General features: G+C 37.6%; 1 protein-coding gene across 2 annotated transcripts in view; it reads left to right on the top strand.

Annotated features, from left to right (window-relative positions):
- The window catches only part of ANK3 (ankyrin 3), a 657,384-nt gene that overhangs the window by 202,106 nt on the left and 433,064 nt on the right, over nucleotides 1-22,214 (top strand). The gene's annotated exons all lie outside the window — the stretch shown is intronic.

Genomic DNA, 22,214 nt, shown 5'->3' on the forward strand with positions numbered 1-22,214 from the left:
GAGGGAACCTGGTCAGAAGGAGGCTGGGAAGTGAGCCAAGGATGAGATGGGGAAGCCATCCAGTGCTGCCCAGCAAAACTGGGGCTGGGTACTTTTATCCTTTTGGATCAGTTGTGAATTATCAAAATGCCTACAGGCATCGTAAACCAGATTTGCACACATTGACTTGGATAATTAAAAGCTGTTTCCAATCCACAAATTTGTAGTCAAACCATTGGTAGTCTTCAGGTAAAAATAGTCTTCCTGTCATTAGGGTTAATTAGTGTGTATATTTATCTAGGAAGCTGAAGAGAATGGCTTCATAACAATGAGACTGGGGTTTGGAAGGAAGGGGAAAGTGGAAACCAAATAAGCCTCCTTTGGGGCACACATTCTCAGGCCTCTCTTCTGGAGGCTCACATTCAGGGATTCTGTGGTAGGGATGGGAATCTAGAGTTTTAACAAGAGGCCCAAGTGATTCTTATAAAGGGGTAAATGTATGGAAGCCTGCTGAGTGCCTATGCCTAGGTCTTTAAAGTTTGTCTTACTAATGCCAGAGTTTGTGGCTGGCGTGGAGTCTGGAACAGCCACAGTATGGTCCTTTTACGAGTCGTTCTGTGTGTCTCATTTTTTTTAGGGAATAGGAACTTGCTATTTTTTCCCTTTTGACATTTGCTGGTATGCACCATGTTATTTGCAGATAGGAAAGTAAGTGAATTTTACATAAATTATTTGATGACTATACTAGAAACTTCTGGCAACAGTGAAATAAGTTCTTCCATGATTTCTTTCTTGGTCTTTAGATTTGACTCAAGTGACCTCTAGGGTGGTGTGGGGCTAAGTAAGGTATTTTGGCTATTCTAATTAATAACAAATACTTATCAGTTTTACTATGTTCTAGGACTTTGCTAAGCAAGTGAATCATGCTACTTAGGCTTCATGACCTCACTGAGACATAATAAGTGTCCTTATGCTGAGATGGGAATGGGGGCTCAGAGAGGTTGAGCAACTAGCTTGCGGTTCCACGGCTAGTAATGTAGTGGTTCTCTGGCTCTTAAGCCTTCCTCTTAACCCGTACCCTCTACTGCATGCTCAAGAGGGAATCTCCAGTGGTTGGTCTTTGTGTCCCTTGGGAGTCATCTTAATTGTTCTTAACACAAAATGCACTTCTCCTCATTCCTTGTTAAAAACTGTGTTATGTATTGGCATATATTTTACAACTTACAAAGTGCTTTCAAATGTAAAATTTTGTGTGACCCCTCTCTCAACAATCCTGAGAGGCCAGCTGTGTAAGAGAAAGCAGAGTCTTAAAATGGTAGTGACTTGTCTAGGGTGACTTAAAAAAAAAAAACAACTTGTCTAGGGTCACTTAAAAAAAAAACAAAACTCCGTTAAGCTTTGGTGTAGCTAATACATACATGTGGCACAAAAATCAAACAGTACAAGGAGTATGTGTAAAAGCTACCAGCCTTTTTATCTGTATGCATCCCCAACACCATGTTTCCTTCCCCAGAGGCAAATCCAGGGCTGCTTTCCATCCCTACTGACCCCAGTCTTTACACACATACACACACCCCCACACCCACACCCGGCCCCGTTGTTGGAGCTTTCAGGAGTCTCCTGTCTGGACTTGTCATTGCAAAGTTGGTTAGTTGACTGCCTACAGTTTGAAAGACTGTAGCAATGTATTCCTATAGATAAAATAATGTGGTTCTTGTTGCTTTGCCAAGTCTTTTCTCACCATCTCTACCCACTGCCATCAAGCACCAACACGCCAACCTGTCGATTTAGCAGTCACTGAAGTTCATCACAATGGGGAATTTTCTATCTTTGAGGAAAAAAAAGGCGAGAGGGGAATGATATTCTTAGACCTCTAGAATAATTGCAGACCTTGGGAAAATGTGGTCCATGGAAAGAGCGTTGGACTAGAGCATCTCCAGGCTTTGAGTCCACCAGCTGTGTGTAATCTTGGGCAAGCTATCTGATCTACTCTGACCCTCAGTTTCTTCATTTGTGAAGCTGGTAGGATTGTGAAGATGAAGTGAGATTTCCTAGAACAGATCCTGGCTCTCAATCAATACCTATCCTCTCAGTTAGGAGTAGCTTTTTCTTCTTGGGCAAAATGTGCTTGATATTTTTTCCCTCCTTTCCAAATCCACCCTTACAGACATTTGGCTTAAGATAAAGCAGTGCTCTCTACACTTCTATGGAAGTGTCGTCATCAGCGTTACGGAATTAAGTACCTTGACTGTTGGATTAAGATGGTGTTGGCACATTTCACCTCCTCCTTGGCTGCCTTAAGTAGGTTGCTCCCAAGTTCCCCATTCTTCTCAATTCTGGTTCCCTATTTATTACATCATCCCTGCCCTAGGGAGCCTCACTATGTGCACTGACCATAGTTGGTACTGACTGGCATGTACATTGGCTCCTTTGCTTGATGCTCCTCTTTCCCATTTAGGTTGCAAGCTCCCTGAAGGCTGAGGACATAGTTACTTTATTCACCCGTGTTCATCCAGCACGACCACAGCATCCGGCACAATCATCTTTACCGATATAATGACAGCATTAGCTTTCAGTGTTTGCCAATTGGTTTGCTTCTTGTTTTCTGTTTAGCTGCTTTCTGTGACTTCTAGCTCCAAGCAAAACGGCATAGGAGGAAAAAAGAATTTCTTCTGTCTCACTGTTACAGTCGTGAATCATGTAGCAGTTTCCTTTGAGAATAGAACTTGGCGTTGCTAAGGGACAGTACAGTGGTAGTTCTGAAACACCTTGCTGGTTGTGAACCCCTGGATGCACCCAGCCTCATATAAATCTAAGGCGCTATTATTTTAATAATGATTTACACATATCAAAGTGCTCTACTACTGAACTAATTAAGCATTATTCTATAAAATCTAGCACTCATTTATTTTGAAAATTATTTCTATCCTTCTAGTGGGCCAAGAAAGGTCCTATGTGAGCATGATGATCCTCTTTGTGGACATACTGCTTTCTGGTACAATCTTCATTTCATCTTCATTTCAAGCCAGGTCAGACTAGAGCCTGTGTAATGTGCAAAAACTGGAACCGCTGGGAGCATTTATGGCCAATGCTTCCTGCAGTTGCATTTTATTCCCTAAGTCATAAGAAAGCTGGAAGTAGTTTAATCATTTTCGCCCTTGTTTGGCCTATGATGTCAGCTGCTTTCTGGAAACGTTCATATCTGTATCACTCCAGAATGTCTTAGCACGAGATGTTACCTGTTGTAGGCTCTTGGTCCAAATGTTTTGAATGAATAAATAGTGTTGGTCTAGTATCCTCAATTATTATTAGAACTGTTTAGCCTGAAGCCCAACATACTTACATTTATTTGAGAGAAGTCTTTTTCTCTTTAAAAAAAAAAAATTTAGCAGTCTTATTATTTTCGAGCCTATTTAAAGACTCAGAGTCTTCGACCAAGTATACAATTCTTTACAGGAAATTTTGACATTTTAGATAAAATATCTGAGAGAAGTAGCTCATTTAGATGTACCTTTCATTTTTTGGCTGTTATTTTTTTGGGGGTGGGTGTCAAATCTCTGATTCAGTTAGGTTGACATAGTTATAAGCAATGTAGAAACCTAGTGACATACTTAATCCTCTAGTGGCTCTTTTCTTTATTCAGAGAGCTTGTTAGGGGGTGATCCTAGAGAAGAAAGGGCCATCACATAGTGAAGTTAATGGATAGGGAGGGAGAGTACAGATGACCTCAATTTGCTCTGTGTTTTCTCTGTTCATTTGGGGTTTCAAGAAGGAGAAACCCACTCAAGAAAGCTCAGATAGGAAGAAACTTATTTTTAAAGCACTAAAGGAATGGATACTGGGGAATTGAACCTCAAGAAAATGGTACTGAGGAATAGGGAATACAGGTGCTGTATTGTCTCTTCTTTTGTCTGAGTTTTATGATCTCTGTCTCAACTTTCTTCTGTTCATCTGCTTTGTGGTTGTGTTATTATTATTATTTAGACAGACTTTTCTCACTCACTTCCACATTGCCCCATATAGCCTTCCAGAATGTCACCTCCTCCTCCAATGGTGGACTGACTTGGTCTCAACATTTTTAGCTCACACTGGGCTAGCATTGATCAGGTATCCTGTTGGCCCCATCAACTCTGAGTGGGTTTGGGAGCATCTAGCACTAATAAGGCTGCTTAGGCCCACCTCTCCAGGAGGCCTCTCTGAAATGAGAATAGAGAGGCAGAGATCAGCATTACTAATTAAGTTTTCTCTTCTAAAGTAGAATGTCCTTGATAACATTAGTAATTTTTAGTCTTTGAAAATTTATGTTTGAATAGGGTGCTACAAATTACACAGGATGTTCCTACAGAGTATCTTGGTTAATCCTCAGAACATTGCTGTGAGTGCATATCCCCATCCTGATCTGGTAGGTGAGGAAGTAGGTTTAGATGTATAAGGTGACTCTGTCAGGCCAGACCACTATACCTGGCAGACATGGACTTCAAGGTCCCTGGTCCTTGTACAGCTCCACAGATGTCTGTGTTCATATACATGCCCCTGCCAGACAGACCACTACATATCCTTTTTTGGGGGGGTGTGTTGAATGTTTTTTGAACTGATCTTGCATCTGATAGTAGGTAATTTTGAGCAAAGTAGTGCTAGAACTGGGGACTGATAACCAACCAGTAAAACCCAGGCTGCATTCTGATGCTCTAGGAGTCATTTTGATTGCTTCATGTTCGAAACTTACAGCTAATTAAATTTTGAATATCATCCCTGATTAGCATTTTTTTAAGAGGGGTGGATTTTTATTATATTAACCTGCTGACTAGTCTAGATACACTTTTTTAGGCTGTTCTAATTCTGTAATAACTACTTATTTCTTACTACTACTTGAGTTGGTGCTATACATAAGATCATCTGTTAAAAAAAAACAAATGTTTCCCCTTCCATGAATGCTATGCACTACTTTAAAAATATTATACAGATGGAGTTTCTAATTTTTACAGTATGTAGAAGGCAAGCAGGAAAGCATATTTAGAGAGAGGTTGGTATGTTACCAGTTTGAAGTCATTTGACTTTAACATTTGGGCTTATTTTTCATTTTCAACCTCCTCCTCCCCCTTCCCAACATTAACCTCCATTCTAGCCAAACATCCTTTAGGTTCCAAAGATTTGTCCCTCTTCAGTTTTCACCTCCTTTGAATTTCACTTTCTCGGAAATCTCCCAGGTTCCTTCTGCCAATGGAGTGTGGTCTCTTGCTAAGTCTGAACATTCACAGATGATAGCACTTACCATTAGAATAAATAGTTAATCACTTACAAAGTAGAATCCTGACTGGTATTTTGGCTTTTTATGTTTTAATATCCCCAACTAGGTTTTTTTTTTGTTGTTGTTGTTGTTTAATCAAGTAAACTCTACCTGCAACATGGGGCTTGAGCTCACAACCCCGAAATCTAGAATGGCATGCTCCACCAACTGAGCCAGCCAGGCATCCCCCAAATAGTTTTTAGGGTCTTGAGAATATATAGCCACGCCTTCTAATCTTTGTACCCACCACAGGACCTCACACCTAGTTGTGTCTTTGTTCACTTATTGAACACACACACTGGCATCAAGTGTGGTTTTAGACACCACAAGTACAAAGATAAACAAAGTTGCTCTCCAGCGATTATTCACAATATTGTGAGGGAGGCTGACCTTGAGCTTAGCCAGACATCAATAGAGGTATGTATGTACCTCTTGAAATAAATTCAGATTTCTTTGTCTGATGTTTGAGGGCTTATGCCGTGAATTGAGACGCAGCTACTGTTTTTAACACTAAAGTTCATTATGAGAAAATTCTTCAGTGTATGTTTTCAATGAAAAGTGGTAAGTGAGCACCTGGGTGGCTCAGTCAGTTAAGTGTCTGCTTTCAGCTCAGGTCATGATCTCAGCATCCTGGGATCGAGCCCCATGTTGGGCTCCCTGATTATCAGGAAGTCTGTTTCTCCCTTACTCTCTGCCCCTCCCCCCTGCTTGTTCCCTCTCTCCTTCTCAAATAAATAAAAATTTTAAAGTAAGTATACATTATTTAAATTCAAGAAATAATTGTTCTTCCTTATTTTTATTTTTAGTTTACCTCAAGTGAATTGCCCATATTTCATCCCAAACAGCCCACCATGACTGCAGTTTCCCAGCTGTGCCCACAGTACTTAACCCTACTTGGTCATTAACATATATATGAAATCCAAATAACAGCCTAATATTTCTCTCGTCTGCATCAAAACTGTAGTTAGCCAATAATACAGTTATATGAAATTTAATTCCGTAAAGAAACGTTTTTCCAGAGTGTTAGAAATCTTTGAAGGAATCATCCTGCCATTAAATTAGGAGACTAAGAATGTCTACAGCTAGGAAATTATTGATATCATCCTAGGCCAGCAGCAAAATTGTTTTCCTTGTGTTGCCATGAATAATTGATTTTGCTGAAGAATTTTCTTTTCCCATGGAAAGATTTTTTTGCTATTTCCTCAGTGTGAAAATAACCCTTGGCATATACACCATGACACTTTCCCACTTGGTGGTAACTTTAACATTTAAAACCAGTAGGGTTTTTCACTAATTGGATGAATATTTCCTTTCAGAATTTTTTTATTCTTTAGTTAAACAAAACAAAACAAAACAAAAACTTCCAGAGACTGTTGCATTGCTCGCTCTAGAGGGCAAAAAGAGGTCAAGATATGAGTGAGTGTTGGTTTTCGATCACTGCACGAAGACAACTGATGCAAAACAACCCTATTCAATTCTCATTTTCTGGTTTTTGTCTTTAATTACCTCTCTGGGGAGGTGAAGATGACCTTTTTCTACACAGGAGAAGACTCACAGTGGTATCTGCATTGTTGTACTTAATGTAAGTGATGGCAAGGGTGACAGTTTTCTGAAACCAGGGTCTTGTATCTCTACCCATGAAGGGTGAACTCCCTGGGTGTCAGCCATACTGAAGGTTGGACACCCTATACTCTATGGGGAGTGTTGTTAATGTTTCCAGAGCATGGATCATTCCAGGTTGGCTATTTCAGTCTTGACTCAGTAGGGCTAGGCCTGAGATTTGTGTATACTGAGGGTCAAGACCTTTAATTATCTCAGAAATTCTGTCCCTACCAGAAACATTTGAATCCTTGCTTAGAATGGAAAGTATTCTGTACACTACTTAATTTGCACGGTCTCCTGCTATTAAAAACAAATGTATATATTCTTCACTGCTGTGCTGCTGATGGTTGTATGAAAGGTAAGGGAAGTGGTAGGTAAAGAATGTGGAAGCAGTCTGGTACTAGGGCGAACTAGGTTTATCATTCTAATATTCTGTAGAGTTGAGGTCTTCCAAATGTGCATAAGAAGCTGAAGCCATGTGTCTTTGTCTGCAAATGCTTTGAAAATAATGTTCCGAGATACAGGAATAATAATTTGCATAAAACAACTCCTGTAATAAAGATAATCTCTTCTGTTAGATGCATTTCTAGCTGCTAATAGCTTTTATTATGCAATTCTGGAATGGAACTTTTTTTAGTATAGCGAGGCACAGGTGTATTAGTGCTATTCTTCTACCATAAAAATTACCTTAGCGTCTTGTGGAATTCATAAAAAACACAATTTCTGGAGCTGCTTTTTTTTTATTCCTCAGTCTTATTCCTTTTCCTGTCCGATTCCCTCTCTAATTCCCCATAACGGAAGTTAAAGCCATAGTAAGAAAATACCCATCCCAGATATCTGTCAGTGCCTAGCATGCTCTTGCTAACAGACTTAGGCAGAAAAGAGACGAGACAAAGTTGGGACAATTTTGATCATTTCTGTCTGAACTAAAATTGGCTTGTTAGCATACATGTGTAATTTCTCTCCATAGCATGCAGGTGGTATCCAGAACGGTCATTACAAACAGGATAGAGATCTAAAATACAAATCCTAAGAAAGAAGGAACTAGTTCTGATGAATGTTATTTTCTCCCTTTTAATGAACAGTGTTCCCTCTCAGAGACCTTTGTCTCACACTATCCTTCATAAAGATGGTCAGTCATGCAGCTAGATGCAGGCAGGTGGTCCAGAGAATATCTAATGGTCTAGACACCCGGGCTGGAATCCCAGTGAATGGCCATATTAACTTTTGGCCTTTCATGTTACATTTCTAAGTCTCTGTTTCTTTAGCTCTAAAATAAGATCGATTATTTATTTATTATTTATTTATTTATTATTTTTAAATTTTTTATTGGTGTTCAATGTGCCAACATACAGAATAACACCCAGTGCTCATCCCGTCAAGTGCCCCCCTCAGTGCCCGTCACCTATTCACCCCCACCCCCCGCCCTCCTCCCCTTCCACCACCCCTAGTTCCTTTCCCAGAGTTAGGAGTCTTTATGTTCTGTCTCCCTTTCTGATATTTCCTACCCATTTCTTCTCCCTTCCCTTCTATTCCCTTTCACTATTATTTATATTCCCCAAATGAATCAGACCATATAATGTTTGTCCTTCTCCGATTGACTTATTTCACTCCGCATAATACCCTCCAGTTCCATCCATGTTGAAGCCAGTGGTGGGTATTTGTCATTTCTAATGGCTGAGTAATATTCCATTGTATACATAAACCACATCTTTAACCATTCATCTTTCGATGGACACCGAGGCTCCTTCCACAGTTTGGCTATTGTGGACATTGCTGCTATAAACATCGGGGTGCAGGAGTCCCGGCGTTTCATTGCAAGATCATTGTTTTAAATTAGGATTTTTACTTATGTAAATTCAGCCAATGTACCGCTTAGCTTCGAGCTTAGCACATGGTAGGTAATCAATGACTATTAATTGAATTAGATCCTTTCTGTGATTGGCCTCAATAAGAAGGACGTTAGTAGAGGGGGAAAAAAAAAAAAACACATGCATGCTAGAACATTCAAAGAATTCTTTTGCCTTCATAATCTTAACTCTAGAAAGTATTATGCAGGTCCAAGAGCTATCTTGCCTTGCTATATAGATGCATGTGTATAGCTATATCTAATATCTAATTATCATCTAATATCTAATTATCACCCATTTAGGTGATAACTTTAATGAATGGACATACTTTATAATGGTGGATTTGATTTTTGAAAATGTTATTTGGCATTAGGTAAAGGACTACTCCCATTGAGTAATGTGGTTTTTAGTCAAAAATAAAATGTTACCATAAATGAGACCATTGTCTTATAGAATGCCTATGTCTGAATATAGCTTCCAAAAAGCGTTCTAAAAATAGAGGAATAGCTCCTGCGATGGAATAGGCACATAGCTTCCATGTAGGGATGTTTTAAAAGGAGGTGAGACACTGTGACCAGAAAAGTCCTGTTATATATATATTATATGCCATTTAGTATACCATGTATCAATCCTATGAACAATCCCTGAATGAATCTTTCATGAGGCCAGTTTTATAGAACCAGTCCAAGGACAGATAACAATTTGATACTTGCAAACTTTGATCCATTGAAGCATTTTATTTCTATCAAGCTCATATTGTGAATCCTATAGTCCAAGGAAATGATGTCCTTTGTCTTACAGAAAACAGCTGTAAAACCATATTGTCATTTTGATGTTTTTTGACGTGCACAATTACAGACTTCCTCATTTTTTCAGTAACATGTCAAAATGAAAACCATGAGGGAAAGAAGTTGATGGTTTGACTCAGGAATCTGTGAAATCTGAGTTGATGATAATAGAAAATACATCTCTTTATTCTAGCTTTATCACTCCTGGCCATGTAGATTTGAGCAAGTTTTCTGAATTTCCTGTTTCTTAACTTTCTGATTGACAGAAAATGAAAATAATACTAGTTCTTGCCTCAAAGACTTGTTTTAAAAACAAAATCAGTTTGCATATGTAGAAATGCTTTGGTAGTTGGCATGTGAGACTAGCTCAGATATTAGCTGTTATTATGGTTTCAGATATATAGAGCTAGTTCATTTATTTAGATTTTTTTTCCTAGTTCATTCCCCTTAGTGCATCAGTATTTTAGACATTCCCTATGCTTTGAGACAAGAGGAGTCCTCATGCTAAAACGTACCCCTGTGAAAGTGTACCCTGAAGTAGATAAGGGCAAAATGATGGTGTTTGCTGCTCTATTTATGGCTTTTTAAGCTGTCAGTTGCCTAGGAGATCATTGGCAAAATCCCAGCAATAACTAGCACCATTTTATCCTGTAAAGAGAGAACTGCAACTGATCTAGTAATAATTATTAGAGAGCTTGCCTGGGAAGACCCCCTCCAAATCCTCACCGATTTCTGTTTCTCTCACTGTTCCATTGCCATACCTACTCGTCCCTGCACTGTAGAGAAATTGGCTCATCAGCTCATCAGACAGAAAATAATGCCTCCACTTCTGTAGCCAATTAACTTGTGCCTGTGAAAGAAGTCCTAGTTTGTCTATGGGAGGAGGGACCTTCTGTTTTCAAATGATGTTATTAAAGGCCTCAAGGTTATATTTGTCTTTTTCTTTATCACATAATCTGCTTTAAGTCAAAGCTAATTAGTAGACATGTGGGGAGATAATTGTGATTAGAGTGTTTTAAACCTTTGCTCTTTCTTTTGTAGGTAAGTGAACATGGCATTGGGCGATGCTCATTATGTTTTCTGTCTGGCTCTTCCTCGTATTGTCATTTTATGGACTAAAGCTCAACAAGGCAGTTAAAAAAAATACTGAGATGCAGGTACTGTGGATACTATTGGAGTATATGTTCTGAGAGAGATGGTAAGTGTGTGATGTTCATTTTAACCTTACCTCATACCACGCTGGGGACCTGCTTCCTTTCCCTGTCCTAGCAAAAGTGGCTGTGTTGGTTTAGTAAGCATCTCTAGCTGGCACAGCTAAAACAATGAAAAATGAGATTTATTTTGTAGGCTTTTTGGATGTGCTTTCTGGAAGACAACTTAAAAAGCCTGAAATAATTTGGTGTCGTTGGTATTTTAAATCAATCTGTATCACTGTGCGTTGTTTCATATATGTCCAGTTTGGAATGAAATCTAGAATATTATGATACTACAGTGATGTGATAATTGTCACTAGGTGGTCTTTGTAGCTCAAAAAAAGAAACTCTACGCTGACAGAAGGGTCTAAAGTCCCAGCCAAAGCAAAACACTAAATTAATAGTTGCCTGAGGACTAGACTATTATTAGATTCCTTTTTTGGAATTCAGAGTTCTAAATCAAAGAAGTATAATTGGAGTTTTCTTTTTAAATATTTGAAGACTGTATTTACTAGGTAGACATTACAATATTAGATCTATATTTAGAAGGGAATCTAAAGGCATTTTAAGCTAAATAGGAATATGAATTTCTATTCAATTCACTATTTTTTTTTGTTTTGTTTTTATTCTTTTTTTTTTATTCAATTCACTATTGAAAAGATATACTGTCATTAAAGAATTTTATAGTATTAAGTAGCTTTTTAATATTATAGGACTGTTATAGCTAAATCCTTTAACTATTTCCATTTTTAATTTCTAAGATTTAAAAATCTAATGACCACTCTGCTTTTTGAAATTCGGAGTTCGGTTTACTAGCTGGCCGTTGTTGTTGTTGAGAACTATTATTTTTTCACTCTGAATGACTCAAAATTAGACCAGAAAAGTTATTTAAATATAAATTCTTGGTGGGTTGTTGTAGTTATTCATTTCCAGAAAGCAAATATTCCATACAAGCTTTCTTTTGAAATATGCATAAGTATATTTTTACATTGACATACTTAGAAAGTACCTGAATTTATTGGTCGTCTTATAGCTTCATCTGGGATAAAAGAATAGAAATATTATCATTACTTTTTAGAAATTTTACTCCAGAAGGGCTCAGTGTTAAATGTATTGTAAATGCTGATCAATTTTTTTCTGGGAGGGTTTTAGATGATAGCTATTTGAAAATGATTTAATTCTTTAGTGTTATGCTGCTGTGACATTAATCTTTGAGGATGATTACTTTAGTAGAAAACAGATCCCCTCTGAAAGTACAAAGCTTTATACATATGACGCTTTCAAACAGCCAATTTCTAAATGCTAGATGGAAGTGTGAATAAATCTCATAATGGTGGTTATTTTCTCAATGAAATATTATCTCTTACATATCACAAAGAGGGGAACTCTGATTTATAAATAGGTAGAATATTATCTTAACCATTTACAGTGTAACTTGTTCTACTACTAATGAGAAATATTCTTGAAAAAAAAATAGGACATAAGAACAGAACTTTTCACAGATGAGGCCTTGAGAGAATTGGTCATGAACCTCAGACCTCTGAAACCTTTAGTTCATCTTATTAACTGTTGTAAATGTTATGAATCGTTTATTCATCAGAAGTCAATCTCAGTCAACATGGACCCAATAAATGCCCTATTATCCGTTCCTGCTATCGTGGATTTCACTGGGACATTCCTGGTCAGAGGTTTTCAATTCTGATGAGAAACAGTCATGCCTCCATCAGTGAGCTGCAGAAATCCAGAGACTTTGGTCTTTGGGAAAATCAAGGGTTCTTGAAAATAACTTGAAGATAACTTAAAATGTCATTAAATTGTTTGTTTAGAGTATGTGGCTCAGACTATATCATCGTGTGTCCTAGCAGTGCCCTGGCTATGTCTTTTTCTTTAATAGCAATTCAGAAATAGCCAAAGTTGTTGATGTTGGGGAAGCTTTCCAGAGCCACTCTGAAATTTTCTTGAGGGACTTTTGTCTGCAGTGTGTTGCATACTCCTTTAAATGGCACTGATGGTGACCAAGCTACTTTTCCTTGTAAGAGCTCAATCATTTTGGTGGCCTTTATAGTGGGACAATGAATTCTTTATCATTAAAATAATGCCACTGAGAAGGAAATTATTATATTTGAATTTTTGCTATTTCTGTGAGCGTTCCAATCAGTTTTAGTGTTTACATTTGAAAACATGAGATAATCACCCAGTTACTTTTTGCTCTGTTGTGCTCCTCTGAGGAATGGATTTTAGGGTCTACTACAAATATGAATTGTTGCTTAATTGGATGAAGAGACTTGATGAAGGTGGCTATAGAAGCAGGTTATTTTTGAGGGCTGACTGGACAAGTTTGAACCTATCCCAAGTGATCTTTACTTTTTTCACTGTGTAAATCAAAATAGGTTACTTAGTCTGTTTGAAATTAGAAAAGTTTTTTAGCTGTGGTTAGAAAACACAAAGATTAGGATACTTACCGTACCTCTGGACCCTGCCTCTATCTGTGACAGACTTTGCATCCTACTTAAATATTATTATGCATATGTAGATATATTATTATGCATCCTAAGTAATTTGTATCATATGTATATATATGGCATAGTAAATAACTACTATTACTTATAACAATAGTAACTACCATTACTTATATATATTATTATGCATATATATGCATATATTATTATGCATCCTAAGTAATATATATCATATGTATATGGCATAGTAAATAACTACCATTAGGTTTGGAAGTGTCAGTAAATATAAAATTCACAATTGTGACAATAACTTTTAATTGCATTTCTTTTGTAATTTTCTAAGAAGAAGAGCTAATAATTTGAACAATAATTAGGCCTCGTATTAAAATAAAGGAAAATCTATCTTGGTGAGCAAAACAAGTAATTAACATCTAACAAACTTTTAGTCAAATGATGAAATGAATTTGAGTAAAATGTCAGTTCTTTCAAAAGCATAATTTTATATCTTTCATGTTAAAGTTTTCAACAATTACTCATTTTATAATTCGTATGGATTCAAAGCAGTATACAATAGTTCTATACATCTAGCATTCTTAGAATCTCTAAGTAAAACTTATCACTATGAATTTCATCATACACAAAAGAAAATTATCTAAATATCATCTTCAGAGATTTATCAATTGTCAGCATTTTTCTGTAATAACTGTACTGTTTTGGGAGGGGTTTGATGACCTACCTATTTTAATTTTTTTTAAATTTTTATTTATGATAGTCAGAGAGAGAGAGAGGCAGAGACACAGGCAGAGGGAGAAGCAGGCTCCATGCACTGGGAGCCCGAGGTGGGATTCGATCCCAGGTCTCCAGGATCGCGCCCTGGGCCAAAGGCAGGCGCCAAACCGCTGCGCCACCCAGGGATCCCCGACCTACCTATTTTAAAACAAATCTTAGACCTTTCATTTGCTCTCAAATACTTCAACATGCACGTCAAGGAAAGGGGACCTTTGCTTATATAACTATAATATCACACCTGGAAACATCATAATCATTCCTTCATAGACTCTAGTACCTTAGTCTTTATCCAGATTTCTCATATGTCTCAGAAGGACTTTCTGTAGCGAGTTTATTTGAATATGGGTTCAAACTAGTTTCCACTTTTCACATTTGATTGTGTCATACAAGGTTTATAAAATTCAAAATAATTTTCCCTCTTCCTTCCTCTTTCCTTTTCTTGCCATTGACTTCTTGATGAAACTTGGTTAGGCGTCCTATAGAATATTCTACACTACATTTTTCTGGTTTCCTTTTGCTGGTATCCTTTAATTTGTTCCTCTATTCCCCCATACTTGTAAACTGGAAGTAGGATCTAAAGGATTGACTACATTCAGTTTTAATGTTTTCAATAAGAATATTTCACAAATGAGGCTTCAATAGAACCTTTCAGTATCTCAATCACATTTGTTTAGTGGCATCATTTCATTCCATTCTTCAAATGGACATCTTACTGTAATTTTTAAAGCTTTTATTTTAATTCCAGTATCAATAACACACAATGTTGGGAATCCCTGGGTGGCTCAGTGGTTTAGCGCCTGCCTTCGGTCCAGGGTATGATCCTGGAGTCCTGGGATCAAGTCCCACATCGGGCTCCCTGCAAGGAGCCTGCTTCTCCCTCTGCCTGTGTCTCTGCCAGTCTCTCTCTCTCTTTCTCTGTCTCTCATGAATAAATAAATAAAATCTTTTAAAAAAGTAGCACACAATGTTAATTTCTGGTGCACAATATAGTGATTCAGCAATTCCATACATTACCTAGTGCTCATCATGACAAGTGTACTCCTTAATCCCCATCACCTATTTTACCCATCCCCCCTACCCACCTCCCCTCTGATAACCATCAATTTGTTCTCTAACTTACTATATATATTTGAAAGCAACTTCTTTTCAGAAAAAAAGGACTCTTCATGCTCATTAAGACTTTATTGTAATTAAATCCTTTAGAATGAATAGTAAACTTCAATTAATTGATGCATGAAATATGGAAAGCAGAGCAGACCCTTAATGTCTCTGAATTTGTGCATAAAGAAATCTGTACTCTCCGGATTTGTCATAAACTGTAAATGACCAGTCAGATGGAACGTCTGCCCACACATTGCCCCACTGTGAGCAGATATCTTCACACTTTAGAGAGCTTGTAGTTACATTGACCTGCCACTTAGGTCTTGGTCCATCAAGGTTTTTCTACCATTGCTATATTAAAAGTTAATGTATCTAGGTTTAGGATGAACATATAATACATACCACTTAGGAATAAAATAGATCACAAGAAAACATGATGAGTGTTTGGTTTGCTTACAAACCCTGGTAGATCCATTATGTTACCATTATATTTTGATATTTTAATTCTGTATCTCTTCTACTTCTAGTCATAATGTGTGAAATTCTCACTATCAGGACCATTCTTTGTGGGCTTTTCAAAATGTGTAACAGAATGGAATCAAGGTATCCAATTATCTGGGAAAGATAATCTAAGACTCACTGTTATCCAACCAAATGATAGTTTCAGTGGGTACCGTCAGAGGGTTGGGCATCTCATCTAGAAACATTGCCTCAGGCACTGGACACTTGGGGAACAAGGGAAATGCAATTAGGCCCTTATTATAGCCTAGTAGAAGTGGGGATAATTTGAAAGGAGAATGGGGAGTCTAATGTTTTTTTGACTCTGGTGTCTAATAGGCTGAATTTATATTGATAGTGCCTATCTCAGGCTCTATAGCACATGGAATGAACAATGGATTTGGAGATACTGAGTTCTGGTTCTGGATTTTAAGCATTACAGCTTGCTGGCCAAGAACACAGGCTTCATGGGATGCCTGGGTGGCTCAGCGATTGAGCCACCAATCCAGCGGTCTCTGGATTGAGTCCCACGTCGGGCTCCCTGCATGGAGCCTGCTTCTCCCTCTGCCTATGTCTCTGCCTCTTTCTCTCTGTGTCTCTCATGAATAAATAAATAAAATATTTTTAAAAAATGAAAAAAAGAACACAGGCTTCAGGTCCACATTGGGTAGACAAAAATTGCCGTTCTTACATATGTGATCTCAGAAAATTTGCTTGATTATTCTGAGAAGCCCTGGTTTTTTGATCTGTAAAATGTGATAATAGACCTTGGCCTTACAAAATTGTTATGGGGATCTAGTGAGACAGTCCACTTAAGTGATTTCATAATTCTTACATGTAGGAAGTGATCAAAGAATGTCCTCACTGCTGTTTTACTACTGATGGTAACGGATGATTGTTCTCTTTAAGAACCTCATAGTGAAGTCTCTCAGATCTGTATTTGTAAGTTGAACTCCCTTAGTTTTTAGGTTTCTTTGACTAATGATATTTATTCAAAGAATTTGCTCTTTGTATATCAGAGACCTCTAATGATAAAAACCAAATTTAATAAGCTGAAAGAGCAACATGTTAACAGAAGCTCAATGTGTTTGCTGATTGTCTATATACATTAATAAAAATGGATATGAACTTTCAAATATATAAAGTTACATATATAAGGCTACCTACTTAAGCATGCATATGTAATTTCTAACAAATAAATATGATATACCAAAAAGGTTGTAGTTAGATGAATTAACCAGCCTTCTCTAGTGCCAAATACTCTGCCAAATATTTTATTTTATTTCATTATTTTTAAAAAGATTTTATTTATTTATTCATGAGAGACACACAGAGAGACAGAGACACAGGCAGAGGGAGAAGCAGGCTCCCTGCAGGGAGCCTGATGTGGGACTCCATCCGAGGTCTTCAGGATCATGCCCTGGGCTGAAGGCAGATGCTCAACCACTGAGCCACCCAGGCATCCCTTTGCCAAATATTTTATATGGATATTTCATGTAGTCTTTATAACAATTGTTAGTATGTGCCGTTATTATCCCATTTCACAGATGAAGAAACTGAGGGCCAAGGTCATATCACTAAAACATGGAAGATTCAGGATATAATTCAGGTCTGTGTAACTTTGGAGCTGTGTGTTATCTACTATATGAACTCTCTACTTTTCAGAACCTATTGTGAATTTAGAGAGTTCTTATTGCCTTCTCTTTGCTAATGTGATGTGCTCTTATGAAGGAAGGGTAAGTGTTTGCATCTTGTGGTCCAAGCATTTTGATTATGGCTATGATCACCTGAATTGTTACAGCAGCTCTGATACTTTGGTTACTGTCAGCTCATCCTTGAGTCTTTGTCACTTGAATGAAGATTTTTCCAAAAGGTCTTGATAAAGCATTTTCTGTTTATTATTTTGGTTGAATTAAGATCTTTCTAGTGTTCCAGGACAACATCTGAAACATGTTCTCAAAGGACTACTCTTCATTTTGAAGTGCTGCCCCTTAGATGAAGAGATGTGTTCTCCTTTGACAGCACTAAGGTTTCTGATCTGGAAAGAACAATGCACACCCCTTGAGAAGGGGACTTCTCTGTGATATAGTTCACATTCTACGTAGATTAGAATGAGTGTTCAGTGCTGATCTCTAAGCTCTGTCCTCTCCGCCTACCTCCTGTCTACTCTCAGTGCCCTGCCCTCCCCACCCCCTTCCTCCTTGGCTTACCTTAAAATCAGAGCTCTCAGAAATGTATTGATTTGGACTTGCAGGGAATTCATGCATTAGTAAAGAATAATTTTGAATGTTTTTTTGGATGATGTTCTTCATTGCCTCTTCTTAGTGACCCCAAATGATTACATAATTAAATTGAGAATGTAAAGTCCTGGAAGGCAGAATATTTATGTGGTTTTTGCATCTCACAAAGTAGATGGGGTTTTTATATAGTAATATTTGTTTAATAAAGGGATGAAATAGCTGCAGTCAATTATCTAATTGAGAAGTGCTATGTTACATAGGTGTGCAGAGAGCCTTCAAGATGACTGTTAGTCCTTCAAGAAAAGGTGCTAAAACCTTCTAGAGCAGTGTTTTTCAAACTTTGGCACTGTAGGAATCACGTGGGGCACTTGTTATAAAATGCAGATTCCTCTATCTCACTGGTAGAGATTCTGATTGAGTGGGTATGGGAAAGGGCCTGGGAATCTATCTTGAAAACTATCCCAGTGGCGTCAGTGCTGGGGATCCCCTTACCATCTGTGAGAACCACTGCTCTAGGCTTGCTTGCTGTGTTGTTTCAAAGCCTTGCTCTCTTTTCAGGTTTGAGTTCCCAGTCCCTGCACTTACTGTGCTAGTGGGACCTGGGGGATGGTGAACAATTGAATAGCTTTTGAAACTCCCCTACCGTTTCTATATTTCCACCCTCCCCCTACCCCCACATACTTTTTCTGTGCATAAGGTATCTGGTATCCTTAGTTTATCTATGTTTCAAATATATTCCCAATTCCTTCTCACAAATCAAAACTCTTGCTTCTTTATCATGCTTAGCTGTCTCCAAAAAAAAGCTAAAAGATTCATTCAAGTTTGGATATACATATGATTGGCAGCTGCTTGATATGTTACTGCCTCCCTAAGTTCAGTTTACAAAACCCAGATGAATAACACTCATGGTGAAAATTTAGTTAATAAGATGGATTTGGGGGACAGGCATGGGAGCAGAATGTTGGGAGTCAGGGATCATTCTTCCTGAGACTGTTCCAATCGCACAATGCAAGGCTTGATCGTCCTTCTCTATCTGTAATGGTGTGTTAATCAGTGAGCCAATTGAACAGCATTGTAGCTTTTTTTTTTTTCTGGTTCACCAGGGATGCAGCAGCAACTCAGGTAATTTAGTCAAGCTCTCTTGATTTTGATAAGTGCTATAGTTCTCTGTTTTATAACAGGTGGCATTTAGTTAACCTAGATGCTTCTGAAAGATGCTTCTGAATTCTTTAAAATAATTCAGTGGGTGTCTATGTAGGAGGGATTGTGAGCAGTCTGGCCAAAACAAGAGTGTTTTTATGTTGGTAGCCACTGGGCACCCATCGCGTAGCTTCACTGATAAAGTATGCAACTGTCTATATGTTATGTCTATTTGAGGTTTTTTTTTTTTTTTTCAGGCAATAAGTTGAGTTTAAAACATTCTACTAAGCTGGGCCAATTCTCCGTTCTACTGTCTTTGAACTAGTCCCTCAGAACTGTAGCATTCAGATGCTCTGAGTCTGGCTTCTGTACAGACCATGCTTGCACACTGCAACTTGAACATAGGAGACGAAGACTCCTATGTTCAAGGGGAGCATTTTGTCTTAAGAGCTTTTATTAAACTGGTGTTTTTCCTCCAGGGTCTCTCCTTTTAATCTGAACAGAAAAGGTCAAACTAAATTGATACTATTTGAATATTTGTTTGACCCCTTGATTAGAACATTTCTAATGTCTCATGAATTGCATAGTTTTTAAGAGCTGAGCTTTTTAGTTTCTTTTCCTTTCTATTTATAAAACGTGTGTACAGAAACATGTATGTAATTAGAACTATGTCATATGATATTCTTTTTAGAAGACTGATAAATTCTACTCACAGGTGCCCAAATGCTGCTGGATATGAACTAACAAAATTTCTTTTTGCATGGTAAAAGATTCCTAGGACTTTACAGAAATAATTTGTATGGCTTTATTCATGATCTTTTTGGGTTTTTTTGTTTTGTTTTGTTTTTAAATATTTATTTATTTATTTATTTATTTATTTATTTATTTATTTATTCATTCATTCATGGTAGACATAGAGAGAGAGAGAGAGAGGCAGAGACACAGGCGGAGGGAGAAGCAGGCCCCATACTGGGAGCCCGATGCGGGACTCAATCCCGGGACTCCAGAATCGTGCCCTGGGCCAAAGGCAGGCGCTAACCCACTGAGCCACCCAGGGATCCCCCTATCCATGACCTTTTTGAAGGAGAGTATTTTTGTCAGGTAACTACGATACTGACTAATTTTTATAAACGTATTTAGGCCACTGGACCCTATAAGGGTAGGAACATGTCTTCATCTGTCATCTTTGCAACATCCTGGAGGACTGTATAATAGGGACTTTAATTATAACCATGAATAAATGAACAGTAGTTAAAAGAACTGCCACTCTACTGTACTGTGACTAAGAAGATAATGTGACTAGATTGTTTAAATCACTTGATGTGACAAGCATATATTCATTGGAATCAATCATTTTCATTGGGTTAGTGTGAAATGCTTCTAATCTTAATCTTTAACATGGCTGTATTGATCTCTTTACAAATATATTTTATTGGCCACTTTGAAATTTGGTATTTTAATTGCATACAGTGATAACTAATTTTTGTGTGGCAGGTTACTCGGCAAAACCAGGCAAGTCAGTTAAAGAAACTGTAATAGGATAGAATGTTGAACAAGAGTTTATGTGTGCATTACAAAATTTATCATTAAATATAAAAATAAGCTAACCTCAGATTGCAGTTTCATTCTCAAAGTCTCTGTGCGAAGCAGTATTATGCCCAGGTTCAACATATTTAAAGAGCTGCACATCACAGACAGTGCTTTGTAAATGGGAGCTTATTTTCTTATGAAATCCTCCTTGAGCTACAATACAATAACTCAGGAGTATGTGAAGAGCAACTGTTCCAATCCCACACAGAGCTGAGATAGGCCCGGTAGTTCAAGGATAAAGGAGGTGAAGGTCAGGGAGTAGAGAAGTGGAGAGATGAAAGAGGCCTGGGAGACAGTTTAGAGGTAGGGATTGTGGGTGGATTGTCAGCAGTCGGGGATGATAATGGGTGGCCCCCCAAGAAAAAGACACAACTGCAGATAAAAGCTCTAAAAACATTTTGTTTTATTGAGAGATGCGGCAGGTTCTGTTGTCTGTGCTACGAGGATGAAATCTTACTGCTGACTTATAGCAACCATATTTTGTCTTGTTGAATTTGTTGTGCTTTGCCTGGTACATCTCAATCCCTGTATTGTGATTTAGGGTGGCACATTTCCAAAGTCATGCATCAGAATTACCTGTGTAGTTTGTTACCTGAACTGCTGACTTAAAATAGTGGTAAAGCTAATCAACTGAATGTTTTTAGTAGGTGAATATTATTACTCAAACTCCCAAGCAAAGGAGCCTTCTCATTGTTCTTTATAAGAACCTCAAGAGCTGTGTGTGGGCATACCAAAGCAAAATTAAAAACAAAAACAAAAACAAAGTTTAAAAGCTGGATCATGCATGTGTTGAGTTCCCCTCTAGGAATTTGTTTTATGCATTGTTATGTTCATTTATATCACAAACTCAGAAAAGCAAAATCTGTACACGTGGCTTCCTAGGGCTTCATTTTGTATGCTCTCTATTGTTGGCTTTTAGGACTGAGCATTTTAAAATATATATAGAATGATCTTGGTTGCCCCATTATTTGAGTATGACCCTGAGAGCATTGATATCAGACTCACATTTATTACAAATCGCTTGGACCATTCTTTTTTTTTTTTTTTTCCCAAAGCCTATGTTGTATTCTAAAAGAAAAACCTTCCTGTGTGAAGTTCTTTCTCAGAAGAGAACATTAGTGGTAGTCTATCTAAATGTTTGTAAATTATGAGGAAAGATGTGAATGGATGAGAAATAGGAGACCCTGGCCCTATTACTCTATCTACTTCAGAGCTATCCTCTAGCCAAACAATTCAACCTTGCCATGCCTTGCATTTCTCTCCTTTGTAAATTAGGATGATTTTTTTTTTTTCTGTTTTTGTTTTGGTCTCAAGATATTATATAAGAGACCCCAAATAGGAGCACCAACATATCTCTTATGTTGAAAGGAAAATTGTCTTGCCTTTAAAGTAATTAAAATTGAATAAATAGGGCTACAATAAAAAGGAAAGCTAATGTTCATATGAAAGATTTCCTTCTTAAAGTCATTTTGGAGAAAAGTGAGCAGATTAGATTTCTCCAGAGATAGAATACAATGCAGGTTTCTAATTATGAAGAAATAATAATTATAAAGAAATGAAAAGTAGAACACATTTAATTTTGCCTTGCTTGTTTTGAAAGATGATTTGTTTTGAGTTGGGGGTAGTTAACTTAATTTTTTTTTTTTTAAATAAGAGCAGGCAGTTTTGCTATTGGAATCATGGGGCTAGAAGGTGGCG

Source organism: Vulpes lagopus, chromosome 3, assembly GCF_018345385.1.
Source record: "Vulpes lagopus strain Blue_001 chromosome 3, ASM1834538v1, whole genome shotgun sequence".
NCBI lineage: Eukaryota > Metazoa > Chordata > Mammalia > Carnivora > Canidae > Vulpes > Vulpes lagopus.